We start from the raw sequence: 15,961 nt of genomic DNA, 5'->3' as shown, positions 1-15,961 counted from the left end.
TCTTAAATGTTCCTAATTTTGTTTTATAGGTCTCCTACAATAGGATTACATGCATCCAAGGAGAAAAAAAAAAAACATGTTGCAAATGATATGTCTATTACCATATCTGAATTTCAGCTCTGTAGGCTTCCTCAGCACTTGTATACACAGTGATACAATGGCGTTGGTTTTATAGGCACACTATGCAGCTTTCCGTTTTTGTCAAACAGCGACCCCTAGAGTCGCTGTGGAGTACTTGTATTTAACGTTACTGTCGTAAATACCACTCGCGCAGAGCCGTCTCTGCACTCACGGCCTGATCCCTTCCGCCCTCTATACCGGTACCTGTTCAATAGGATGGAAGCTGTAATGAGTGGAAATAAGGTGTGGCCCCTTTAAGAGCTGCGCGCGCCCTGTTGAACTGTCGTCGGCAGTCTGTGACTACGTTTACAAGCTGTCAATATTCGGGTTATGGTCGGGTTAAGGTCACTATTTGGGTTTCTGAAACATTCGGAATAACCCGTTTACATGCGTGAGTAGAGAGAGTTACTCCTGTATACATGGAATTGGCAATATCCCGATGTAAACGGCAACGCACAGTTAGCGTCTTGACGTACGGACAACCTTAAGATGCAATATGCGTCATTTCCGATTCTTCTTCCTGTATCCAAAGACAACAACAACAGCAGCAGCACGAGGATAATGAATAGTTCGGGGCAGATAGCGATCGCCTTTGTTTGCGCTTTCCTCCTCGCTCCAAAAGTGTGGTGCTGTGCTGCGTCTCGCCATGTTTACCTCTACTTCTTGTTTACCTCCGGTATACTGCACGCAGGGTTTTTGTATGCGCCGTCTCTACTCAAAAGACCAAGATTCCTTGCAAATAGAACATGCGCAGAACACAAATCAATGTTCCTTTTGATGGGGATATGCCGATACGCGTTTACATGACCAAATATTCGGGTTAGAAAAGGGGTACCCCAGGTATCATATCCGGGTTTTTAAAAACCGGGATATGAGCATATTCGGGTTTTTGCCGGTGTTTACATGGCTGTGCGCGACTGGGTTATTGCTAATATCCCGGTTTTGAACGGGTTATTGGCTGCATGTAAACATAGTCAATGTTGTATGTGCACCTCGAACACCCGTATGTGGGTTATTTCAGTTTGATGCTCATTCTTATCCTACTTTTGTTTATCAAGTAAAGATGTGGACGGTAGAACGGGTGACAGACAGTTACACGAGTTCGACTGGGGAACAAAGTGCAAGTTGTGAGATGCCAATCGCCTCCGTGAGTCTGTCTGGCCTCTGTAATAACTTCATCTGTGAGCTATCCTTATTTCTCCTCCTGACAGAACGCGTTACAAAACGTCGGACATCGAACAGGCACAGATAACCTCTGAAGATGTCTACTAGTCCATCAACAAGAACGATATTTACTCGAGTCTGACTCCTTGCTCGGTCAGTCTGCCGTTTCCTCTTTCTTTCGTCCTCCGACAAAGCTTTCCTAGCTTTGTGTGCAGTGCCTTAAAGCAATTCGTTACATCGCGAGACCTGATATCACGCGATACTTCCTGACACTGAGGCCAGCGGCCCGCCGGCCCAAAGTTGCAAGTGTGGTTTTTCGGCTCACAGGCGCTTGGGGGATGCGAGACGACCATTTCTATATACTAAAGGTGCTGTGGAAACTTGGAAACAGGAGAGATCAGAAACAATTTGGGGACCAAATAACAGTGTGAGCCTGCAAACAGGTAAAAGGACACTGAAGTGTCCAAACACAGCTGAAAGACTTGATAGGATATATGACTTGATAGGTCTGATGTGACAGATAATTCTGTGTTTTAGCTTTTGTGAGAGTTTTAGTCACTCCCTCATGCTCTCTTTCTGGAGAAAGCTTTGTAACTATACGTGACCAGCCTCCTCATGACCTCTTCTAACAAAATATTGATTGAGATCTCTGTCACCTGCCCACATCAGGTATCACTCAATTTATGAGTGGGTTTATGTTTGTGTGTATGCGTATTGATGGTGCTCACAGGAGGTCCCTTGTGAAATCTCTGTGCTGGGTCACTAAATGGGTTGCGCCAACTCACTCTGAACCTGCATGGCCCATATGCCTATTCCATTAGTGTGCTGGGCATCGAGTCAAATTAACTTGTCCAGCTTGTTTTTCTGGCTTCCAGCTGAATTCTGATATGGCACTAAATAGGTAAAATTTAGCAAACACTCACATTTAAGTGCATTAGCTTAAAAAAACAAACAAAACAGAAATATACAAAATATCAATGTAGGCAACCAGAAATTTTGTTTTGAATGCTGCAGTCTGTCAATTCTGTCATCATTTACAGTACTCTCCATCATGTCGCCCCAAACCATGCCTTTTTTTCTTCTGCAGAACACAAAAGAAAAATATTTCAGTGGCGAGCAGTGACTTTTTTAACCGGGTATGCTGGGTATGGTTTATGTCAAAAATGCACCTGGTGCAGATACGTTAGATGGGTTTTGCGTCCGCTGCTTAGTTGCTTACTCATCATGACACAAAGCAACACAGCTAAAGTTTTATATACAGTGCTATGCATAAGTTTAGACACCCATGCTAAAGTTGACTAAAAAGAGGAATAAAAAATCATCTTTTGGAAACTGAACTTACAGTATTTCACAATTGCTAAAACACTAAACCCCATTCTCTGAACCCAATGCTCAGTGGCCTAAACCCATTTGTCGAATCAGTCACTCTGTAGGCAAAACCTTAAACAAGTTCAGGTAGTTAAGACACTGTTTGCAAACCTCATCCACTCTTTTTGCAAAACTCTAAACACATTCTCACTCACTAAAACACATTTTGCACTGTGTTGCAAAATGGTAAATACATGTGGCAAAAGTTAAACACAACTACAACACCGCTGTCATCGTTTACACACAACAACTCAAAATTGTTCACACTTGTTTCTAATGATGTGATCAAATCAGTTGTCTAGAATATAAGCCAGTCCAGAGTACACAGGGGGCCCAGGTACGTTGAATGTTGATTCCAACAATGGATGGAAACAATGTGAGAGGCAGAGGAGGACGAGTTTGTGTAAGATGTGGTGGACGAGGAGGAAGAGTACAAGAACAACGAAGAGCAAGACCAAGAATAATAATTTCAGATCAAATTCGGGCAACTGTGATAGGTTCATGTTCTTGTTCATGGAATGACAATGAGGGAAGCAGGACAAAGAGTACAACCCAATTTGAGCAGATTCTCTGTGGCCACCAATCAGGACATTCACAGAAGAGAACAGGTAAATGTATTGTTTTTCTAATTTGTGCGACTGAAAGTTTACTGTATACATTTGATTCAGTACATCAGTTTGTCAGGGGACTGGGGAAAAAAGAAAAAAAGATTTACAATACATTTTACATATGAATGTGATGTCCATTACTATTGTTACTGTATGTACTGTATACATTAGTAAGAGCATTTTCACTTTTGTAGAATTGCAAGACTACCAACTGAGGGTGGAAGGACTCCTTTGTTCTCCCATTAGCAAGAGGCTCTCATTGACTTTGATTTTGCAATTGCACAATATTTTGTGTAATACGCTTTTCATTTAGAGTTGTCTTTCTTCTTTGGGCTTACTTTATTTTTATACTGAAAATACGAGCCCGATCTCACGGGAAAACGTACAAATTCTACGAGGTGGCTTATTCGTACGAATTCATACGACCTGACTCGTACGAATTAGTCATTTTTTGCAAAATCGTACATATTTTACGAATTGGTCAATTCGTATGAATTCATACGAATGACCTACCCCTGACCCCGCCCCTAAACCTACCCATCACGTGGGTTTAGACAAATCGTACAAATTCGTACGAGTTAGGTCGTACGAATTAGTACGAATTAGCCAACTTTTTATCATTCGTACGAATTCGTACGAATTGGTCGTGAGATAGCGTTGGAAAATACAGACATTCAATACTGTATTACTTGCAGTACTTACAGTATGCAATATATTTGCTGTACTGAGTTGTGAATTATTTACTTTTATTTATGGCAAAATTATTTTCTATATGCAATAAATATTTTTTTCTCTGTAACTACATGCCCTGGACGCTGTGTTCTCAATTTTTTGATGTAGTTTCTAATGAATGCTGATGAGTTTTTATATATTGACTGGCTGTGTTTATGTTTTGAAAGCATAGTTTGATTTTGAGCACAGATCATATGGTTTTGAGGCAAGTGTTTGATTTTGCCAGAAGAGTCAGGGGTTTTGTGAATGTAGTTTAAAGACTGGGTTTTGTGTTTAAAGTTTTGAGAATATGGGTGAAGGTTTCAAGAAATGTGTCTTAGCAATTGTGAAATACTGTAATGCCTTAATTAAAAAAATTAGGAAAAATCCAACCTTTAAGGACACCAATTTTCTTTGTGAATGAATAATGTATCGTAAATAAATAAATGTTCTTCCTTAAAATACAGGGTGCATAAGTTTGGATACCCCTATGTTAAATTCCCATAGAGGCAGGCAGATTTTTATTTTTAAGTATTTTTTTTTATTTTTTTTTAGGATACTATGCATCCTGATAAAGTTCCCTTGGCCTTTGGAATTAAAATAACCCCACATCATCACATAGCCTTCACTATACCTGATGTGGGGCTATTTTAATTCCAAAGGCCAAGGGAACTTTATCAGGATGCATAGTATCCTAATTTTTTATTTTTTTTTTAAATACTTAAAAATAAAAATCTGCCTGCCTCTATGGGAATTTAACATAGGGGTGTCCAAACTTATGCACCCTGTATTTTAAGCAAGAACATTTATTTATTTACGATACATTATTCATTCACAAAGAAAATTGGTGTCCTTAAAGGTTGGATTTTTCCTAATTTTTTAAATTAAGGCATTAAGTTCAGTTTCCAAAAGATGATTTTTATTCCTCTTTTTAGTCAACTTTAGCATGGGTGTCTAAACTTATGCATAGCACTGTATAATATATTAATATATCTGACCTTTAATTGAAAGTAGCACCCTAAACACTCACAGTCTTCTTACGAGTCCGCACTTTCATGACGTAAAGCCACTGTGACTGTCAGGAAGAAGTTAGCAGTGGAGCTCGCTTCAGTGTGGGCTCAGCAAAAGTGCGCATATCAACTGCAAGGGGGACCCCCCCAAAAAAACTAAAATGACAAATGGGACACCCTACAGTCTTATGGACTTCTTATGGTCTCTAAAGGACTCACGCACGTGGCAGCCATTTTAAGTCCACAAGACCAAAAGTGCATATGAAATGTGCCATTTGGGACAGGGCCTTAGATAGTTGGAACCACTACCACATTGACAATAGTTTGCTCAGGCATTTCAGAACAACCAAAACAGCAATTCAAATGCTGTGCAAAAACATGGGTCCGCTGGTTAGTCCAGTTATGTCGCCCCATCGTGCAAAGTCACATGATTTTTTGATGCGCACCGAGGAATTTATTAGTTAATGTGTTTCCATCGTAGTTTGTGCGCATGTTTCCTTATCGGATAAAAAATGTATCCGACTCAAACGAGAGCATACGTTTTTGTGCGCGCATTTTTTGGAATTTATGCGCATCTTGGCGTTTCCATCCAGCAGTTTTTTATGCAATATCCCAAAATGAACATAAAAATAGGTGGCCAGAAACATAGAAGCTACTGAATCAAGCAAAAACATGTAGCTGTTCACTTTGTATTTGTGTTTGTGAGGGTATCTGTTTGAGATAGATACTCAGTGTGCCGGTGTGTGTTTATTTACTGTTAACTACCCTCTTATTCACAAATTAAAACTCAGCTAATGAAGGGCTAGGCTATTACTGCTTCGTGAGCAATATCCTTAGAGCCAAAGCAGCATTACCTCTCTCATTTATGAATTAAACTGTGGGAGTGTGTGTACATATGTCTGCAATTTGCACTCTAAGTCATCAAAGGCCTCTATGGAATATGAAGCCAAGAATAGCCCACGTTGCAATGGGACCACCATTTCTCCTAAATGCCGATCCCTTCAAATGATCTAAAGTCAGTTCACTGAGTGGTTTTTCTCTCTCTTGCTCTTCATGACTAAATTCTAAATCTGGCTTTATTGACTGTGCCTTGAGGTCTTAGAGTTTCCAGACTGACCTCTAGGGCTTCACAGGCAGTTAGAGGGAGGAGAGAGAAGGGAGGGGACTCCAAAAGGTCTAAACCCAAGACTGGGGTTAAAGATGGTTCAGAGCCTATACTGCAGGGCTAGTACTAATATTGATCCCCCGCAGCCATGTAGAGTGAAGTCATGCATTTACCAGTGCTGAAGGCAGACAGCTCATCCACAAGTCAATCACAGTGACAAATGACATCCTCCCTTCTGACAGAACCAAACAGGACATGCTTCTGTGGTGTTTATGTAGATTCTATGCATGTGACAAAGTCAAATTGTCATATCACAAATTACTTTTATCGAGCTTTTATCATGGTATATGACGGTATTGAATTACATTACAAAAACAGTTTGAAAAGATAAGCAAAATTTAGTGCTGTCGTCATCTTAACAATTTTAATAACTTTAAAATGTAATAAAAAAAACTCTACAAAATATAAATGTAAAAAGTAAATAAGTGTTTCAAAGTGATTAAAGTGCAAACGAGTCAAGTCACATTTACTTACACAGCGCTTTATACAGAGATTGTTTCAAAGCAGCTTCACAGTAATAAACAGGAAAATAACAGAAACAATTATGCAAACTTCATCAAATATGAGACAAATTCAAATTCTGCTGCTAAGCAGATCTAAAAAAAAAGTGTCATTATTCAGCACAAGTCAGGCTACGTCTACATTAATCCGGATACATTTGAAAACGGCGTTTTCGTTTATAAACGCTCTCCGTCCACACTAACGTTTTCGGACGTTTCAGTGTGGATGAGAAACTTTTGAAAAACGCCTGAAAACGCTAAAATCACCTTAGGCTACTGCACATGCGTAAAACCCCACAAAAGATCACTGATATGATTCAGATAGAAAAATAAATAATGAAGTTATCGCGTCCAGGTCGCACGCAGTCACCATATCTTTAGTCGAAAACGCGACTGCTCTCATGTATAACCGTAGGACAGCAAATGTGAGTAAATTCTGTCATCTTTGCAGGAGTACGTGTGCAATGTAGAATATTTTCAGCAACAGTGTGAAAGTGAATAGCACATAACAGGCACAATACTGGTATAAACATGAATATCTATTGGTACAATGCATCACGTGACTTATGTCATCGTTTTTAAATACCACCGGTTTCACAGTCCACACTACAACGTGAAAACGGCGTTTTCAAATGTATCCACTTTGGAGTGCGTTTTCAAAAAAGCTTAGTTTTCATTAATAAAAACGCCGTCTCAGTGTGGATTAGGGCTGTCACTTTTGAGAAAAATCTAATTCGAACGGATATCAAACATCAAGAATTGTATTCGAATATATTCGAATATCTACGAGTAAAATGTAAAATGAAGTTAACGAACAACCTCGATCCATCAGGAAACGCCACATGGTCGCTGAATTTCACTGTGCTTCAAGAAGAGTTTTTCTTTTTCGTGAAAAAGCCGTTCGCCGGAGATGTGTTAAAAGATAGCGGAGTGCATTCATGATTAGGCTACTGGTGTAATAATCCCCCTGGCGCCGGGTCTGAGTGAGTAATGTACTCTCTTACCTTTGTTATTTGATTAACATTAATGACACTTTAAGACCAGCCGCTGCGGACAGAGACGCGATCTGACACGCGTCGCATTTTCTCACAAATCTCTACATTCATTTAAGACTTTATTTAAATAATTTAAGACTGCTCTTATGAGGACACTCGACAAAACAGACATTTGGCATAATTTGTGTGTTATGGTTTGTTCAAGCCCGAAAGAGAACTCGATAGGCCTACTCACACGCGTCTTTTCTGTGGGTCGTGTGTGTGTGTAATAGGCAGGAATTACAGCGCGGACTCATTTGTCTTGTCATTATCTTCCATTTTCAAAACAAGCTGGCTATTGGCTATTATTCGCTTGATTTGGTCATGGGCCTACGCTACAATACGTTTAGAGCGGCCGCTACTGGATGAGATGGCAAACAATAAAATAAAAAGCAAACGGTCTAATCATAGACTGTAAAAAATGCGCAAAACATGGCACTTTAAAAACTGAATAGTTTATTTATAGTTCGGTTTCGGATATTTCACGTCATGTTCGAATGCATATTTGAATATCGAATAAAAAGTGACAGCCCTATGGATGGAAGGCCAAAACGGAGAGAAAAATATATTGGGACATAATATTACTGTAATATATTGGGTATTAGTGTGGACATGGCCTCAGTTCATGTCACGTGTATGTTCTGTTTTGGTTAATTCTAGTCCCTGTTTCCTTTGCTCTATTTCTATTTGAACTACACACCTGCTTCAGTTTCTGTTAATTAGCTTCCTATGTGTATTTAAGCCCTCTGTTCATTCAGTTCTTTGTTGTGTCGTCTATGTTGTCATGGTTATTTTGTCAAGCTTTCTCCTGTGATCTATAGTGGTGGGCTTCATAGAACACTGAAGCAGTTAAGGCAAATGTGACGTATTGTGTCGATGCTTTTAAACAATCCGACACCCATCTAATGATGGGAGAAACATTAGGCTTCTTCGACTTGAAACGGCGCTGCATGGACCGATCAGTTTGTGACATCAAAGTACAGCGAGAGCGATTCAAAACCATAAGGAGCCGTCTACTCTCTATTCGCACTCGCGGTACTTTCATGTCATTCACCAATCAGTCTGTGCAGCGCTGGTTCAAGTCAAGCAAGCCTAATGCTTTTCAAAACTTTGAATCAATTAAACCAAATTGCTTCACAAAATGATTCACTGTTTTGAGGCACTCGAAACGTGGTGACCCCTGCTGATCAGAACGGTGTAAATGCATCGAAAACTCAGTCCATACATGCATTAAAAGCATTTTACAAACCAATTGCAAATGTTTTACTGAAAGTTTCATCTATTCAATGCAATTAACAAATAATCTAATACCATTAAATATGAAGTGTAGTGTATGTATAATATGTTATTTTATTAAATTGTTGTTATTAAATTGTTGTTGCTTTTTATGGAGAGCTTGGTTAATCAGGCCAATAAGAGACTATTCACAACAATTCTTCCTCTTTTTTATTATACAAATGTGACAACAAAAATGTCTACAAATGTATAAAATCGATCATAGATCAGGTAAAAACCCATAGACTGTAAAAAAACGTCTCTTCCATTGGTGAGAAGTGAAGTGTCCAGATATGGCGCTGACATCTTAGGACCCGAGTCTGCGCAGTAGTGAGCAGGAAGTAAAGCCGCGAAATCAAGGCCCCGCCCCCCACTCTCACAGAATCAATCGTAAGTAGGCTACGCTCCTGCACTTTAAAAAAAAATAATTATAGATATTTAGATAGATAATTATATAATTTAAAGCTCCAATCTCCTCAGTCTTCCGAAGATCCCGAAAAAAAGCCTGTTGGTGATTCAGTGACTACTTCGCTCAGAGAACCTGTCAATCACAGCTGTCAACACTTGAACACTTGAACTTACATCAGCGTGATAAAAACTACAGTAAATGATAGAAACCATCTTTGGAAAAAATATATTTGAAGAGTAATTTAATTGTTTAGTTGGTCTCACGTGCCGTTAAATAACATGGGGAGGCAGGGTTTATAGGACCAGTCACCGGGGGGTGATCGAAACGCTTTGGCTTCACTTTTTAGGGCTTGTGCGGCAGGCTTGTAAAAACCATATAGACACTGGTTCATTGGTTAATCGCCCCCAGCGGCGAACCATTGAAATTTAAAAACATTTCTAAACAGTTGTGCTGTCACAAAGACTCGTTTACTGAAATCACGTGACTGGCAGTTTGAAATGCGCTCTGAATCACTGGTTCGAAACAAAAGATTGACAAAGGTTTCGAAGCTTCACGAAGCAGTTAGCTATAAGCTATAAGCTTAGCAGGTAAGCCTAGGCTTCGATAATAATAATGGGCATGTTATTTACCACAATACACCGTATTATTTAGAGCTGCGCAATTCGTTTTTTTGTTTGTTTAAAATAGAGATTCTGAATAGACATCTAAACAAGATAACATGTAATGTACTGAAGGTTCTGACAAAATGTAATTTGTTGCAGTCTATTTCAAAATATATTTTAGTTATTTTAATTAACAACAATTAACATAAAACACGTTTTGAAAGAATGATTCAATGACTATTACTTCACTTGTTTCATTAATGGATGAATCAGTGGCTGCGTCCAAAATCGCATCCTCTAAGTAATTATTTCATGACCGCTGAAAAGGTATGTTCTATATAAAAAGAGTGTGTATAGAATGTAATCTGCATGTGCTACAATCGTCATGTTATCATTCTCATGCCTGTCAGTTTCAGATGCATGGCTTCACTGTCATTCACAAATCCTCTCTCGTGGCCTAATAATAAATTGTCCACCGTATGCACACTCGCCACAAGAAGCCTAGTCATCCAGGCATTTTTTGCACACTCTTATGAGTAGCTATTGTGAATTCGGACTTCTTTTGTCACATTCTGTTTTTCGTCTACTACAAAGTAGGGAAGAATGCAATTTCAGATGCAGCCAGTGTTCTGAACGAATCTCTTGAATGATTTAATGACAATTCATTTTTTAAAAGGTGATTTACTCTAGTTTGATCGCTACCATAGACATCAGTGTTTATATACAAACTATAAACTTTTGAATGTTTGTAACGCAGAAATAATGATACTGTGCAGCTGAAAAGACTGTTTATGAAATTGTTTCATACCTGCACATGACACCTTCTCTCTCTGGGTCAGCAGCAGCGCCACCACACATTTGAATGTTTAAAATGTTGCTTAAATTGCACCTCTATAGCACATTAGTTCCGTTATTTTCATTCTGGAGATGTTTTGACCTGCTTTGGATGCATTCCACAAAATGAGATCTGTTATCTGAGAGGTTGTTCCAACCACTGGTTGAGGTATTGTATGCAGTGTCGTTTTTGGGCAGGTAAGGGTGGATGAGCCTGTTTTAGTGAGCCCCAGGGCTTCATGCCTTCTTAGGCAAAGCACAAAGTGAAATAGTCACACTGAAATATTCTAAATCCGCTGCATATCTGTGTGTGAGCATGTATAATGGGGTGTGTGTGTGTATACTGTAGTACGTTCACATTCCTTTTACAATGGGTAAGATCACAAAAACATGTGACAGCCTTCGGTGTGTTCGTTCATCCATTGTGATGCAATTTTCTTTGAAATCTTTCTGTCATGTCAAATGAAGATCAGAGTTGACATTGTGGTACTGATTGCCTTACAGGCAGATAAAGGATTTCTCTGATAGGTGATTGCAACAAATGAAGATGCAGACCACACACACATAAACATTTACGCACAAGTTATCTCACAAACACACTTAGACACAAAGGACGTAGATTACAGTTACCGGTTTTAGTTTGCACCTGTGGCAAAATCAATAGGTGCACTCAGACAAGACAGGAGTACAGATCCTCTTATCTCATGTTGTTAACTAAAGCCTATATGCTCACATTTTGTAGATTAATCACTAATAAATAGGATTCAACCTGGAATGAGGGTGTAGGCCTAGATATTTTATGAAATGCACTATTATGTCTGACATGATAACTATGTTCCTTTCCTTTTCATATAACACAATGCTGTGAACAGACTGTTCTTTGCTTAACCAACAGGCAATTTAAGCATAAAGAACAGCCAGCAAATCTAGCCAAGACTCATGTGAAAAAATCCAAAATTATCAAGTGGTTCTCATTTGCATATTTCTAATGGGCAAGGCACTGTGGGAAGGAAATTGGCAGAGGGTGTTTAAAGCTTGGTAAAGCTTCAATGTGTTCAATACATTTCTACAATAATTTTTAAAATAGACACATGCATCTTTGGGGTCGATAAGATTTTGCTTACTAAGGCTGCATCAATTTGATTAAAAAAGTAATACTGTGGAATATTACTGTAATTTAAAACTTTTTTCTAATGTAATATATTTTTTAAACTAAACTTATTTCTGTTAGCAGCCATTCCTCCAATCTTTAATGCCACACGATCCTTCATAAATCATTTTGATAAGTTGATTTGGTTCTCAAGAAACATTCCTTATTATTATCAATGTTGAAGACAGCTGTGCTGCTTCATATTTCTTATGGAAACTATGATGCATTTTTTTTTAGGATTCTTTAATGAATAGAAAGTTCTAAAGAACAGCATTTAGATCATAAATGTTTTAACTGTCAGTTTGGATCAACTTAATGCATCCTTACTGAATAAAAGTATTTCTTACAAAAATAACATTTTACTACCCCAAACTTTTAAATGTAAATAAAAACACATATGATGTACCACAAGTCAAACCACATGGTGATATTTTGGATTAATTAGTTAGATGTCCATGTCTAAAAGCTTAAAAACTGTTTTATAGGCACAATTCGCCCATGAAATCACAGCACATTTCCAAACAAGCATGTTTCAGTGAGTAAACAGACCTCTCATAGCAACAGACAAAACTGCACTGTTATCAGAAATATGAGAGCAATGTGCTGGAGGTTTGCTTGATTAGGCAATATCAGCAGTAATAAGATATTCTCAGGAGTAAAAGAAAAATAACTAATTGGAAGGTGAAACGCATGACACCGGCTGACATTTTGATCCCCCCTCCCCCATTATTTTTCATCATTTACATTTACGCATTTGGCAGATGCCTTTTTATCCAAAGCAACTTACAGTACATTGCATTTCAAGGTAGGCCTACACATTTACATTCTTATCAGTTCTTATAAATTTGTTCAATCACTAATTTGTCCAGATGGCAATCCAAAATGCTAGCAGGTAACATTGGAGGGCTCTAAATAAGGCTGTGATGTTCACAAAGCACTTGTTCTTAAGTTAATAATAAAGCAAGGTAAACCTCATCTGTCTATCTCATCTGCAACATCAGAAACACAAGCTCCAAATTATTCACGATTACCAATTAACTCGTGTAGCCTGTGGGCTGGGTTAGGATTAGGATCCTTCAGTTCACTCTCATTCTCTGACTCTTTTTATTTTCATGTTTAATTACGTCACTAATTGGGGGGTGGAGCAGGCATTTAGTAAGCCACTTAACGCGAAGGGAGCAGGCTTATATATATAGACATCTGGGGTCCTTAGACTGGGACCGTGTCAATTTACTGCTGGCTCTGGTGTGGTGAATCAGTGATTCAGGTGCTGTTTTTGAGTGTTCAGGTACGTTCAAAAGCGTTTTCCTTGTCTGTCGTTTTCACTGGGGGTTAGTATGCCAAGCGAATGTTTGTTTTAATAGTGCGTGGAGGAGCCGACGCTGACTAAGTTGCGGTGCGACATTGTTTCCCTGTGAGACCATGAATGAGCGAGCGAATTATGGTAAAGTAATGCCAAACTACTTCCGTGTTTAACAAGCGTCGGCTGGATACTGTGACTGCAGTGGGATGTTTACATCCAACTTAGTGTTTCCCATTCACTGTTAATGCTAAGACCGGTATGTTTAAAATTATGTCTTGCCCGTATTTGTGTTCCACACTCTTTCCCTTTGCTGTTTTAACTAATATATGTATATGAAATATTTGTCTTGTATCCTTGTGTTACGACCTGTGTTTAGCTTATTGTTTTCTATTGCTCTGTGTTCCTTTTTCTCTTTTTTTTGTTTTCTGATTTCAAACAGGTTATCCAATTATGTGCTGTAAGAAGCCATTGGTTTCCCAGGCGGGGTCTTTATAAGGACGCTGCTGGCACTCATCGAGGAGCTCGTTGGTTCGGTCGCACGTGGGTTGAGAGCTCCGGAATCCCTACTCCGGCCGATGATCAAATTTGTATTGTGTGTATTAGAGACTTTATTTAGTGAACGTGCAGCTTGTGGTAACCTCTGAACCGTTCTCCTATGTCTAAACCATCCTAACAGTGTGGAGCGTAGGAGTGTCCTGCCTTGTTTTGAAATTGTTTGATCTCTGTTTTTGGCAGGGAGTTAGGTAAGCTAAATGTATTTTCTTTTGTTATTTCATTAGGTTATTAATTTTCCCCTCTTTTCTTTTTATATTCGTTTTGTTTATTTTGACCCTGAAGAGATGCTCTTTATTTCACTTGTTATTCTTTAATAAATGTATTTTTGCTTAAATTTGTGTATTTGTTTTTGATTATCGACCGGAGTGATGCGTGCTGGGATTCCATTTCCACAAGCCAACAATTATTTATTACGCCTCTTTAGTGTTTTTATATTCCCCTAGAGTTGGGCCGTAATATCTTGGTATATGAAGACAGTTCAATATAATATTGACCACCTTTGTTTGTGGCCATTTTATCATGGAATGTGTGAAGACTGCATCTAAAATGTGATTTGTATTGACTGTGAAGCATGATCAAACTAATATTCTTAATGGTGTGGTGGTGTTTACAGACCTGTACAGCTACACCTGAGTTGCTGGCTGCTGTTCTCCATATTGTGTGATTTTGATTGTGGGGTGCTGCTTATAGCATAGGTAGCTTTTATTATTATTTTTTTCTCTAGCCTGTTGGCTATAGCTGTTATTGTATGTGAGTGCATGAATTGTACGTCACAGGCTAGAGTGGGTTTATTTATTTTTGTATTTCCTTTATTCCCAATCCCCCCCCCCCCCTTTTTTTGTTTTTGGTAAACCGCCTTGGTGTGGGTGGAGCCAGGGTAGTGCAAGAGACTTCACTGGAAAGTGGGGTTTGTTTCTTTTCTCTTGCTCAGTTAAGACATTTGCAGTGCTGTGTAGTGTGAACCTTAATGTCTTTTAACCATACAGTATTTATTAGAGTGCTGTGAGTTTGCAGTGTGTAGACATTGAGCTCTAGTGTGTACTACAAAGGCTCTGTGCCTCTGTTCACGAGTGGTAGTGAGAACTTAGCCTTCTCTTAGTGCTTTCTCAAACCACTCTACTGGCTCCCATGCTGATGGCCTGGTGATTTTCTAGTTATATATTTGTTTGATTTATTCTTTGTTTTCTTTCAGGCCAACCAACGCCTTCAACCATTTATTAATAAAGATTGTATTTTTATACTTTTCTATGAACCCGTGTTTGTACATTTTATTGGGGCAGAGTTCCCCTTGCTACTTGCACGACGCTGCAGGCTGCAGATACACACACCATGACCAAAGCAGTGCGTGCTTACCCCTAATTTTCCACCAACCGCGGAACGGCTGCGGATCCGCTCCGGAACGGCGGCGGAGTCAATAGGTTTCCATTAAAGTCAATTTGTGTATTTTCACTGACTGTGGAACGGCTGCGTTCCGACTCCGGTGATCCGCAGCCCTCCGGAGCAGATACGCAGAGCTTCTATTTTTGCCGGATGCCGGAGAGCTCCGCAGCAATTCAGCACTTATATCGTGCGATCATACGTGAATTCGCAAGATCTCGTGGGTCCTTGTGACTTCAGCTGTCAGTCATGGCCGCAGCCGTTCCGCAACAAATCCGGACCTAGTGGGTATTGAAGGACGGCGGAGCACGGAGCCGACACGCAGCGGAGCCGATCTGCAGCCGTTCCGCAGTTGGTGGAAATCCGGGGTTACCGTTTCGAATATCAATCCTGCTAAACACTTTCTTTATTCCACTTCGCTCATGTTAATATTGAAATGTTCACCAAGGAACACTCAGGTAAGATGACGTGACATTAAAACAGCCTTCTATCTGTGTCGTTTTGACTTCTTTGCTCGCTGTTTTGCTATTATAATCGTGCACTGACTCGTTCACTAAGCTGAGTCCCTCTTTCACCGAAGGCGCGACGCCGATTCAACATGTTGAATCAACCGAAAAAAAGCTGACGAGGACCAATTTCAGCCGACGGTGTGGAAAAACTGCCGGACAGCCGACCGTCGGCTTGGTGTGTTCCAGGCTTAAACTGAGAGAGATAGATTGATCCGTTACATCGAATTTCTCTGAGCAGATAATTATTTTATAATAATTTATATAATT

The sequence above is a fragment of the Scardinius erythrophthalmus genome, assembly GCF_964197995.2.
Source record: "Scardinius erythrophthalmus genome assembly, chromosome: 13".
Classification (NCBI taxonomy): Eukaryota; Metazoa; Chordata; class Actinopteri; order Cypriniformes; family Leuciscidae; genus Scardinius; species Scardinius erythrophthalmus.
The sequence above is the reverse complement of the archived record's forward strand: the minus strand, read 5'-3'. Positions refer to the sequence as shown.